The sequence below is a fragment of the Dendropsophus ebraccatus genome, chromosome 10 (genome assembly GCF_027789765.1).
Source record: "Dendropsophus ebraccatus isolate aDenEbr1 chromosome 10, aDenEbr1.pat, whole genome shotgun sequence".
NCBI lineage: Eukaryota > Metazoa > Chordata > Amphibia > Anura > Hylidae > Dendropsophus > Dendropsophus ebraccatus.
In genome coordinates this window covers 1419837-1433147 of record NC_091463.1, presented here as the reverse complement: position 1 = coordinate 1433147, position 13311 = coordinate 1419837, and the positions used below count along the sequence as shown (strand labels likewise).

Sequence of the window (13311 nt, the reverse complement as noted above, 5' to 3'; positions counted from 1 at the left end):
AGTACTGAGGACAGCCGGTGCCTCCTATAACCCCTCCTGTCAGTACTGAGGACAGCCGGGGCCTCCTATAACCCCTCCTGTCAGTACTGAGGACAGCCGGGGCCTCCTATAACCTCTCCTGTCAGTACTAAGGACAGTCGGGGCCTCCTATAATCTCTCCTGTCAGTACTGAGGACAGCCGGGGCCTCCTATAACCCCTCCTGTCAGTACTGAGGGCAGCCGGGGACTCCTATAACCCCTCCTGTCAGTACTGAGGACAGCCGGGCCTCCTATAACCCCTCCTGTCAGTACTGAGGACAGCCGGGCCTCCTATAACCCCTCCTGTCAGTACTGAGGACAGCCGGGGCCTCCTATAACCCCTCCTGTCAGTACTGAGGACAGCCGGGGCCTCCTATAACCCCTCCTGTCAGTACTGAGGACAGCCGGGGCCTCCTATAACCCCTCCTGTCAGTACTGAGGACAGCCGGGGCCTCCTATAACCTCTCCTGTCAGTACTGAGGACAGCCCGGGCCTCCTATAACCCCTCCTGTCAGTACTGAGGACAGCCGGGGCCTCCTATATCCTCTCCTGTCAGTACTGAGGACAGCCGGGGCCTCCTATAATCCCTCCTGTCAGTACTGAGGACAGCCGGGCCTCCTATAACCCCTCCTGTCAGTACTGAGGACAGCCGGGCCTCCTATAATCCCTCCTGTCAGTACTGAGGACAGCCGGGGCCTCCTATAACCCCTCCTGTCAGTACTGAGGACAGCCGGGTCCTCCTATAACCTCTCCTGTCAGTACTGAGGACAGCCGGTGCCTCCTATAACCTCTCCTGTCAGTACTGAGGACAGCCGGGGCCTCCTATAACCCCTCCTGTCAGTACTGAGGACAGCCGGGGCCTCCTATAACCTCTCCTGTCAGTACTGAGGACAGCCGGGCCTCCTATATCCCCTCCTGTCAGTACTGAGGACAGCCGGGGCCTCCTATAACCTCTCCTGTCAGTACTGAGGACAGCCGGGGCCTCCTATAACCTCTCCTGTCAGTACTGAGGACAGCCAGGGCCTCCTATAACCCCTCCTGTCAGTACTGAGGACAGCCGGGGCCTCCTATAACCTCTCCTGTCAGTACTGAGGACAGCCCGGGGCCTCCTATAACCCCTCCTGTCAGTACTGAGGACAGCCGGGGCCTCCTATAACCTCTCCTGTCAGTACTGAGGACAGCCGGGGACTCCTATAACCTCTCCTGTCAGTACTGAGGACAGCCGGGCCTCCTATAACCCCTCCTGTCAGTACTGAGGACAGCCAGGGCCTCCTATAACCTCTCCTGTCAGTACTGAGGACAGCCAGGGCCTCCTATAACCTCTCCTGTCAGTACTGAGGACAGCCGGGGCCTCCTATAACCCCTCCTGTCAGTACTGAGGACAGCCGGGGCCTCCTATAACCTCTCCTGTCAGTACTGAGGACAGCCGGGGCCTCCTATAACCCCTCCTGTCAGTTACTGAGGACAGCCGGGCCCCCTATAAACCTCCTCCTGTCAGTACTGAGGGACAGCCGGGCCTCCTATAACCCCTCCTGTCAGTACTGAGGACAGCCGGGGCCTCCTATAACCCCTCCTGTCAGTACTGAGGACAGCCGGGGCCTCCTATAACCCCTCCTGTCAGTAGTGAGGACAGCCGGGGCCTCCTATAACCTCTCCTGTCAGTACTGAGGACAGCCGGGGCCTCCTATAACCTCTCCTGTCAGTACTGAGGACAGCCGGGGCCTCCTATAACCTCTCCTGTCAGTACTGAGGACAGCCGGGCCTCCTATAACCTCTCCTGTTAGTACTGAGGACAGCCCGGGCCTCCTATAACCCCTCCTGTCAGTACTGAGGACAGCCCGGGCCTCCTATAACCTCTCCTGTCAGTACTGAGGACAGCCGGGGCCTCCTATAACCTCTCCTGTCAGTACTGAGGACAGCCGGGGCCTCCTATAACCCCTCCTGTCAGTACTGAGGACAGCCGGGGCCTCCTATAACCCCTCCTGTCAGTACTGAGGACAGCCGGGGCCTCCTATAACCTCTCCTGTCAGTACTGAGGACAGCCGGGCCTCCTATAACCTCTCCTGTCAGTACTGAGGACAGCCGGGGCCTCCTATAACCTCTCCTGTCAGTACTGAGGACAGCCGGGGGCCTCCTATAACCCCTCCTGTCAGTACTGAGGACAGCCGGGGCCTCCTATAACCCCTCCTGTCAGTACTGAGGACAGACGGGGCCTCCTATAACCCCTCCTGTCAGTACTGAGGACAGCCGGGGGCCTCCTATAACCCCTCCTGTCAGTACTGAGGACAGCCGGGGCCTCCTATAACCTCTCCTGTCAGTACTGAGGAGAGCCGGGCCTCCTATAACCTCTCCTGTCAGTACTGAGGACAGCCGGGGCCTCCTATAACCCCTCCTGTCAGTACTGAGGACAGACGGGGCCTCCTATAACCTCTCCTGTCAGTAGAGGACAGCCGGGCCTCCTATAACCCCTCCTGTCAGTACTGAGGACAGCCGGGGCCTCCTATAACCTCTCCTGTCAGTACTGAGGACAGACGGGGCCTCCTATAACCTCTCCTGTCAGTACTGAGGACAGCCGGGCCTCCTATAACCCCTCCTGTCAGTACTGAGGAATACACGGTATATAACGTCCTGCTTGTAGCCGTCCCTACAGCCCCGGTCCCTCCCCGGATCAGGCGCGGTCTCAGCGGTCTCTGTCAGTTGTGGCAGCGGCTCCAGAAAGATGGCGTCTCCCGGCTCCGTGTAACCGAAGCCTCGCCGCCGCCCTACAGCCGATTACCCGTCGGTACTCCTCTGCCTATCTGCCTCCCGGGGCTGCGGTCCGGTCCACACAGCGGAGGAGCCCGGGTGACTAGGCGGGAAAATACGAGGCGAGAAGACGAGGACACAGCGGTCACCATGACAACGGCGGCAACAAGCGTGAGGTGAGGGCGGAATAGCCGGGTATAGTATACTGATATATTATATTATATTATATTATACTGTACTGATATATTATATTATACTGATATATTATATTATATTATACTGTACTGATATATTATATTATACTGATATATTATATTATATTATACTGTACTGATATATTATATTATACTGATATATTATACTGTACTGATATACTGGGGCACCGAGAGCGGAGAGGTGAGGGCGGAATAGCCGGGTATAGTATACTGATATATTATATTATACTGTACTGATATATTATACTGTACTGATATACTGGGGCACCCAGAGCGGAGAGGTGAGGGCGGAATAGCCGGGTATAGTATACTGATATATTATATTATACTGATATATTATACTGATATATTATATTATACTGTACTGATATATTATATTATATTATACTGTACTGATATATTATATTATATTATACTGTACTGATATATTATACTGTACTGATATATTATATTATACTGTACTGATATATTATATTATATTATACTGTACTGATATATTATATTATACTGTACTGATATATTATACTGTACTGATATATTACATTATATTATATTATACTGTACTGATATATTATATTATACTGTACTGATATACTGGGGCACCCAGAGCGGAGAGGTGAGGGCGCAATAGCCGGGTATAGTATACTGATATATTATATTATATTATACTGTACTGATATATTATATTATACTGTACTGATATATTATATTATATTATATTGTACTGATATACTGGGGCACCCAGAGCGGAGAGGTGAGGGCGGAATAGCCGGGGTATAGTATACTGATATATTATACTGTACTGATATATTATATTATACTGTACTGATATATTATACTGTACTGATATATTATATTATATTATACTGTACTGATATATTATATTATACTGTACTGATATACTGGGGCACCGAGAGCGGAGAGGTGAGGGCGGAATAGCCGGGTATAGTATACTGATATATTATATTATACTGTACTGATATATTATATTATATTATACTGTACTGATATATTATATTATACTGTACTGATATATTATATTATATTATATTATACTGTACTGATATATTATACTGTACTGATATATTATACTGTACTGATATATTATATTATATTATACTGTACTGATATACTGGGGCACCCAGAGCGGAGAGGTGAGGGCGGAATAGCCGGGTATAGTATACTGATATATTATATTATACTGATATATTATACTGTTCTGATATATTATATTATATTATATTATATTATATTATACTGTACTGATATACTGGGGCACCCAGAGCGGAGAGGTGAGGGCGGAATAGTCGGGGTATAGTATACTGATATATTATATTATATTATATTATACTGTACTGATATATTATATTATATTATACTGTACTGATATATTATTATATTATACTGTACTGATATATTATACTGTACTGATATATTATATTATATTATACTGTACTGATATATTATATTATATTATACTGTACTGATTATATTATATTATACTGTACTGATATATTATACTGTACTGATATATTATATTATACTGTACTGATATATTATATTATATTATATTATACTGTACTGATATACTGGGGCACCCAGAGCGGAGAGGTGAGGGCGGAATAGCCGGGTATAGTATACTGATATATTATATTATATTATATTATACTGTACTGATATATTATATTATATTATATTATATTATACTGTACTGATATACTGGGGCACCCAGAGCGGAGAGGTGAGGGCGGAATAGCCGGGTATAGTATACTGATATATTATATTATATTATACTGTACTGATATATTATATTATACTGTACTGATATACTGGGGCACCCAGAGCGGAGAGGTGAGGGCGGAATAGCCGGGTATAGTATACTGATATATTATATTATACTGATATATTATACTGTACTGATATATTATATTATATTATACTGTACTGATATATTATATTATATTGTACTGATATACTGGGGCACCCAGAGCGGAGAGGTGAGGGCGGAATAGCCGGGTATAGTATACTGATATATTATATTATACTGATATATTATACTGTACTGATATATTATATTATACTGATATATTATACTGTACTGATATATTATATTATATTATACTGTACTGATATACTGGGGCACCCAGAGCGGAGAGGTGAGGGCGGAATAGCCGGGTATAGTATACTGATATATTATATTATACTGTACTGATATATTATATTATATTATACTGATATATTATATTATACTGTACTGATATATTATATTATACTGTACTGATATATTATATTATATTATACTGTACTGATATATTATATTATATTATACTGTACTGATTATATTATATTATACTGTACTGATATATTATACTGTACTGATATATTATATTATATTATACTGTACTGATATATTATATTATATTATACTGTACTGATATACTGGGGCACCCAGAGCGGAGAGGTGAGGGCGGAATAGCCGGGTATAGTATACTGATATATTATATTATATTATACTGTACTGATATATTATATTATACTGTACTGATATACTGGGGCACCCAGAGCGGAGAGGTGAGGGCGGAATAGCCGGGTATAGTATACTGATATATTATATTATACTGATATATTATACTGTACTGATATATTATATTATATTATACTGTACTGATATATTATATTATATTGTACTGATATACTGGGGCACCCAGAGCGGAGAGGTGAGGGCGGAATAGCCGGGTATAGTATACTGATATATTATATTATACTGATATATTATACTGTACTGATATATTATATTATACTGATATATTATACTGTACTGATATATTATATTATATTATATTATACTGTACTGATATACTGGGGCACCCAGAGCGGAGAGGTGAGGGCGGAATAGCCGGGTATAGTATACTGATATATTATATTAATTATACTGTACTGATATATTATACTGTACTGATTATATTATATTATATTATATTATACTGTACTGATATATTATATTATATTATACTGTACTGATATATTATACTGTACTGATATACTGGGGCACCCAGAGCGGAGAGGTGAGGGCGGAATAGCCGGGTATAGTATACTGATATATTATATTATATTATACTGTACTGATATATTATATTATATTATACTGTACTGATATATTATATTATATTATACTGTACTGATATACTGGGGCACCGAGAGCGGAGAGGTGAGGGCGGAATAGCCGGGTATAGTATACTGATATATTATATTATATTATATTATACTGTACTGATTATATTATATTATATTATATTATACTGTACTGATATATTATATTATATTATATTATACTGTACTGATATATTATATTATATTATACTGTACTGATATACTGGGGCACCCAGAGCGGAGAGGTGAGGGCGGAATAGCCGGGTATAGTATACTGATATATTATATTATACTGTACTGATATATTATATTATACTGTACTGATATATTATATTATATTATACTGTACTGATATACTGGGGCACCAAGAGCGGAGAGGTGAGGGCGGAATAGCCGGGTATAGTATACTGATATATTATATTATATTATACTGTACTGATATATTATATTATACTGTACTGATATATTATATTATATTATATTATATTGTACTGATATACTGGGGCACCAAGAGCGGAGAGGTGAGGGCGGAATAGCCGGGGTATAGTATACTGATATATTATACTGTACTGATATATTATATTATATTATACTGTACTGATATATTATATTATATTATATTATACTGTACTGATATATTATATTATACTGTACTGATATACTGGGGCACCCAGAGCGGAGAGGTGAGGGCGGAATAGCCGGGTATAGTATACTGATATATTATATTATATTATACTGTACTGATATATTATATTATATTATACTGTACTGATATATTATATTATACTGTACTGATATATTATATTATACTGTACTGATATACTGGGGCACCCAGAGCGGAGAGGTGAGGGCGGAATAGCCGGGGTATAGTATACTGATATATTATACTGTACTGATATATTATATTATATTATACTGTACTGATATATTATATTATATTATACTGTACTGATATATTATACTGTACTGATTATATTATATTATACTGTACTGATATATTATACTGTACTGATATATTATATTATATTATACTGTACTGATATACTGGGGCACCCAGAGCGGAGAGGTGAGGGCGGAATAGCCGGGGTATAGTATACTGATATATTATATTATACTGTACTGATATATTATACTGTACTGATATATTATATTATATTATACTGTACTGATATACTGGGGCACCGAGAGCGGAGAGGTGAGGGCGGAATAGCCGGGGTATAGTATACTGATATATTATACTGTACTGATATATTATATTATATTATACTGTACTGATATATTATACTGTACTGATATATTATATTATACTGTACTGATATATTATACTGTACTGATATATTATATTATACTGTACTGATATACTGGGGCACCCAGAGCGGAGAGGTGAGGGCGTAATAGCCGGGGTATAGTATACTGATATATTATATTATACTGTACTGATATATTATATTATATTATATTATACTGTACTGATATATTATACTGTACTGATATATTATATTATATTATACTGTACTGATATACTGGGGCACCGAGAGCGGAGAGGTGAGGGCGGAATAGCCGGGTATATTATACTGATATATTATACTGTACTGATATACTGGGGCACCCAGAGCGGAGAGGTGAGGGCGGAATAGCCGGGGTATAGTATACTGATATATTATACTGTACTGATATATTATATTATATTATACTGTACTGATATATTATACTGTACTGATATATTATATTATATTATACTGTACTGATATATTATACTGTACTGATATACTGGGGCACCCAGAGCGGAGAGGTGAGGGCGGAATAGCCGGGGTATAGTATACTGATATATTATACTGTACTGATATATTATATTATATTATACTGTACTGATATACTGGGGCACCGAGAGCGGAGAGGTGAGGGCGGAATAGCCGGGGTATAGTATACTGATATATTATATTATACTGTACTGATATACTGGGGCACCGAGAGCGGAGAGGTGAGGGCGGAATAGCCGGGTATAGTATACTGATATATTATATTATACTGTACTGATATACTGGGGCACCGAGAGCGGAGAGGTGAGGGCGGAATAGCCGGGTATATTATACTGATATATTATATTATATTATACTGTACTGATATATTATATTATATTATATTATACTGTACTGATATACTGGGGCACCCAGAGCGGAGAGGTGAGGGTGGAATAGCCGGGTATAGTATACTGATATATTATATTATATTATATTATACTGATATATTATATTATACTGTACTGATATACTGGGGCACCGAGAGCGGAGAGGTGAGGGCGGAATAGCCGGGTATATTATACTGATATATTATATTATACTGATATATTATACTGTACTGATATATTATATTATATTATACTGTACTGATATATTATATTATATTATACTGTACTGATATACTGGGGCACCCAGAGCGGAGAGGTGAGGGCGGAATAGCCGGGTATATTATACTGATATATTATATTATATTATACTGTACTGATATATTATATTATATTATATTATACTGTACTGATATACTGGGGCACCCAGAGCGGAGAGGTGAGGGCGGAATAGCCGGGGTATAGTATACTGATATATTATACTGTACTGATATATTATATTATATTATACTGTACTGATATATTATACTGTACTGATATATTATATTATACTGTACTGATATATTATACTGTACTGATATATTATATTATATTATACTGTACTGATATATTATACTGTACTGATATATTATATTATATTATACTGTACTGATATACTGGGGCACCCAGAGCGGAGAGGTGAGGGCGGAATAGCCGGGGTATAGTATACTGATATATTATACTGTACTGATATATTATATTATATTATACTGTACTGATATACTGGGGCACCGAGAGCGGAGAGGTGAGGGCGGAATAGCCGGGGTATATTATACTGATATATTATATTATATTATACTGTACTGATATACTGGGGCACCCAGAGCGGAGAGGTGAGGGCGGAATAGCCGGGGTATAGTATACTGATATATTATACTGTACTGATATATTATATTATATTATACTGTACTGATATACTGGGGCACCGAGAGCGGAGAGGTGAGGGCGGAATAGCCGGGTATATTATACTGATATATTATATTATATTATACTGTACTGATATACTGGGGCACCCAGAGCGGAGAGGTGAGAGCGGAATAGCCGGGGTATAGTATACTGATATATTATACTGTACTGATATATTATATTATATTATACTGTACTGATATATTATACTGTACTGATATATTATACTGTACTGATATATTATATTATATTATATTATACTGTACTGATATATTATACTGTACTGATATACTGGGGCACCCAGAGCGGAGAGGTGAGGGCGGAATAGCCGGGTATATTATACTGATATATTATATTATATTATACTGTACTGATATACTGGGGCACCCAGAGCGGAGAGGTGAGAGCGGAATAGCCGGGGTATAGTATACTGATATATTATACTGTACTGATATATTATATTATATTATACTGTACTGATATACTGGGGCACAGAGAGCGGAGAGGTGAGGGCGGAATAGCCGGGGTATAGTATACTGATATATTATACTGTACTGATATATTATATTATATTATACTGTACTGATATATTATATTATATTATACTGTACTGATATATTATACTGTACTGATATATTATACTGTACTGATATATTATATTATATTATATTATACTGTACTGATATATTATACTGTACTGATATACTGGGGCACCCAGAGCGGAGAGGTGAGGACGGAATAGCCGGGGTATAGTATACTGATATATTATACTGTACTGATATATTATATTATATTATACTGTACTGATATATTATATTATACTGTACTGATATATTATATTATATTATACTGTACTGATATATTATATTATATTATACTGTACTGATATACTGGGGCACCGAGAGCGGAGAGGTGAGGGCGGAATAGCCGGGTATAGTATACTGATATATTATATTATACTGTACTGATATATTATATTATATTATACTGTACTGATATATTATACTGTACTGATATACTGGGGCACCCAGAGCGGAGAGGTGAGGGCGGAATAGCCGGGTATAGTATACTGATATACTATGCGGTTCAGTGCTGCACCTCACACCTATGGCTGACACTAGTGCCTCTCGGCTAAATAAAAAACACATCAGAATTTTGTGTATGAATTGATCAAGCCATACTGCCCCATGTACCTGGTGGCGGTATCTGATACACATGGGTCCCTACACTAAGTCCACACCGTGCCAGTCAGTGGCCACCAACCCCGCAGGCGTGCACAGTCAGGGAACGGGGGCCATGGGACGGCCCTGCAACCCCCATGCCACAGGACCAGTCCCAAAAACACCACACCAGAACCCGGCCAGCACCGCCGGCGGAGAAGGTCGCCCCCAAGCAGCACAAGTCTGTTATACTATACCCTTATACTGTACACTTATACTATACTGTACTCCTGTAACATATATAAAGGTTTCCATCATGTCCTCCCTTTCCCTTCTTCCTCCTGTAACGTATATATATAAAGGTTTCCATCATGTCCTCCCTTTCCCTTCTTCCTCCTGTAACATATATAAAGGTTTCCATCATGTCCTCCCTTTCCCTTCTTCCTCCTGTAACGTATATATATAAAGGTTTCCATCATGTCCTCCCTTTCCCTTCTTCCTCCTGTAACATATATAAAGGTTTCCATCATGTCCTCCCTTTCCCTTCTTCCTCCTGTAACGTATATAAAGGTTTCCATCATGTCTCCCCTTTCCCTTCTTCCTCCTGTAACGTATATAAAGGTTTCCATCATGTCCTCCTTTCCCTTCTTCCTCCTGTAACATATATAAAGGTTTCCATCATGTCCTCCCTTTCCCTTCTTCCTCCTGTAACATATATAAAGGTTTCCATCATGTCCTCCCTTTCCCTTCTTCCTCCTGTTATATATATAAAGGTTTCCATCATGTCCTCCTTTCCCTTCTTCCTCCTGTAACATATATAAAGGTTTCCATCATGTCCTCCCTTTCCCTTCTTCCTCCTGTAACATATATAAAGGTTTCCATCATGTCCTCCCTTTCCCTTCTTCCTCCTCCTGTAACATATATAAAGGTTCCCATCATGTCCTTCCTCTCCCTTCTTCCTCCTGTAACGCATATAAAGGTTTCCATCATGTCCTCCCTTTCCCTTCTTCCTCCTGTAACATATATAAAGGTTTCCATCATGTCCCCCTTTCCCTTCTTCCTCCTGTAACGCATATAAAGGTTTCCATCATGTCCCCTTTCCCTTCTTCCCTCCTGTAACATATATAAAGGTTTCCATCATGTCCCCCCTTTCCCTTCTTCCTCCTGTAACGCATATAAAGGTTTCCATCATGTCCCCTTTCCCTTCTTCCCTCCTGTAACATATATAAAGGTTTCCATCATGTCCTCCCTTTCCCTTCTTCCTCCTGTAACATATATAAAGGTTTCCATCATGTCCTCCCTTTCCCTTCTTCCTCCTGTAACATATATAAAGGTTTCCATCATGTCCTCCCTTTCCCTTCTTCCTCCTGTAACGCATATAAAGGTTTCCATCATGTCCTCCCTTTCCCTTCTTCCTCCTGTAACATATATAAAGGTTTCCATCATGTCCCTTTCCCTTCTTCCTCCTGTAACATATATAAAGGTTTCCATCATGTCCCCCCTTTCCCTTCTTCCTCCTGTAACATATATAAAGGTTTCCATCATCTCCTCCCTCTCCTTTCTTCCTCCTGTAACATATATAAAGGTTTCCATCATGTCCTCCCTTTCCCTTCTTCCTCCTGTAACATATATAAAGGTTTCCATCATGTCCTCCCTTTCCCTTCTTCCTCCTGTAACATATATAAAGGTTTCCATCATGTCCTCCCTTTCCCTTCTTCCTCCTGTAACATATATAAAGGTTTCCATCATGTCCTCCCTTTCCCTTCTTCCTCCTGTAACATATATAAAGGTTTCCATCATGTCCTCCCTTTCCCTTCTTCCCCCTGTAACATATATAAAGGTTTCCATCATGTCCCCCTTTCCCTTCTTCCTCCTGTAACATATATAAAGGTTTCCATCATGTCCTCCTTTCCCTTCTTCCTCCTGTAACATATATAAAGGTTTCCATCATGTCCTCCCTTTCCCTTCTTCCTCCTGTAACATATATAAAGGTTTCCATCATGTCCTCCTTTCCCTTCTTCCTCCTGTAACATATATATAAAGGTTTCCATCATGTCCTCCTTTCCCTTCTTCCTCCTGTAACATATATAAAGGTTTCCATCATGTCCTCCTTTCCCTTCTTCCTCCTGTAACATATATATAAAGGTTTCCATCATGTCCTCCTTTCCCTTCTTCCTCCTGTAACATATATAAAGGTTTCCATCATGTCCTCCTTTCCCTTCTTCCTCCTGTAACATATATAAAGGTTTCCATCATGTCCTCCCTTTCCCTTCTTCCTCCTGTAACATATATAAAGGTTTCCATCATGTCCTCCTTTCCCTTCTTCCTCCTGTAACATATATAAAGGTTTCCATCATGTCCCCCCTTTCCCTTCTTCCTCCTGTAACATATATAAAGGTTTCCATCATGTCCTCCTTTCCCTTCTTCCCCCTGTAACATATATAAAGGTTTCCATCATGTCCTCCGGACTGTACAGATTTAGATCCTTAACCTCTTAAGGACATATGCCGTACCCATAGCCGTACCCGCGCCGTGACCCCGCTCTGAACTGCTGCGATCCCGACTGTTATGTGCAGCACGGGATGGCGGCTATTAGTGGAAGCGGTCCGATCGCGGCTCCCGCTAATTTACACCGTTGGATGCAGCTGTCAAACATGACACAGCAATGACTGAGCTCAGGGAGACCAGCGACAAGAAAATCTAATGGAGCACTCCCTGAAGAGTTTCCCGTGACACATTGCCCCCTGTAAATTTAAATATTCAAAAGAAGGGTCTGTGGAGCCTCAGTTACGAGTCTCAAAAGACGGGAATAGCCAGATATCCCTCCAGGAGAGGAAAACCTATTGCCAAGGGGGTGACTGCCAGTGGGGAGATCACCAAACCGCCCTGATACGGAGCCCCTTAAAGGGGTTATCCAGCGCTACAAAAACATTTCCCCCTACTGTTGTCTCCA

At 40.5% G+C, this 13311-nt stretch overlaps 1 protein-coding gene across 3 annotated transcripts in view; it reads left to right on the top strand.

Moving 5' to 3' along the window:
* The first annotated feature begins 2715 nt into the window (after positions 1-2715).
* The window catches only part of CNTRL (centriolin), a 247561-nt gene continuing 236965 nt past the window's right edge, over positions 2716-13311 (top strand). For 2 of the 3 annotated variants that reach the window (XM_069986606.1, XM_069986603.1), the window contains exon 1: positions 2716-2939. The gene's annotated coding sequence lies outside the window, so the exon portion shown is untranslated. Of the gene's footprint in view, positions 2959-13311 lie in introns of all 3 variants that reach the window. The other variant, XM_069986604.1, reaches the window with a different exon arrangement.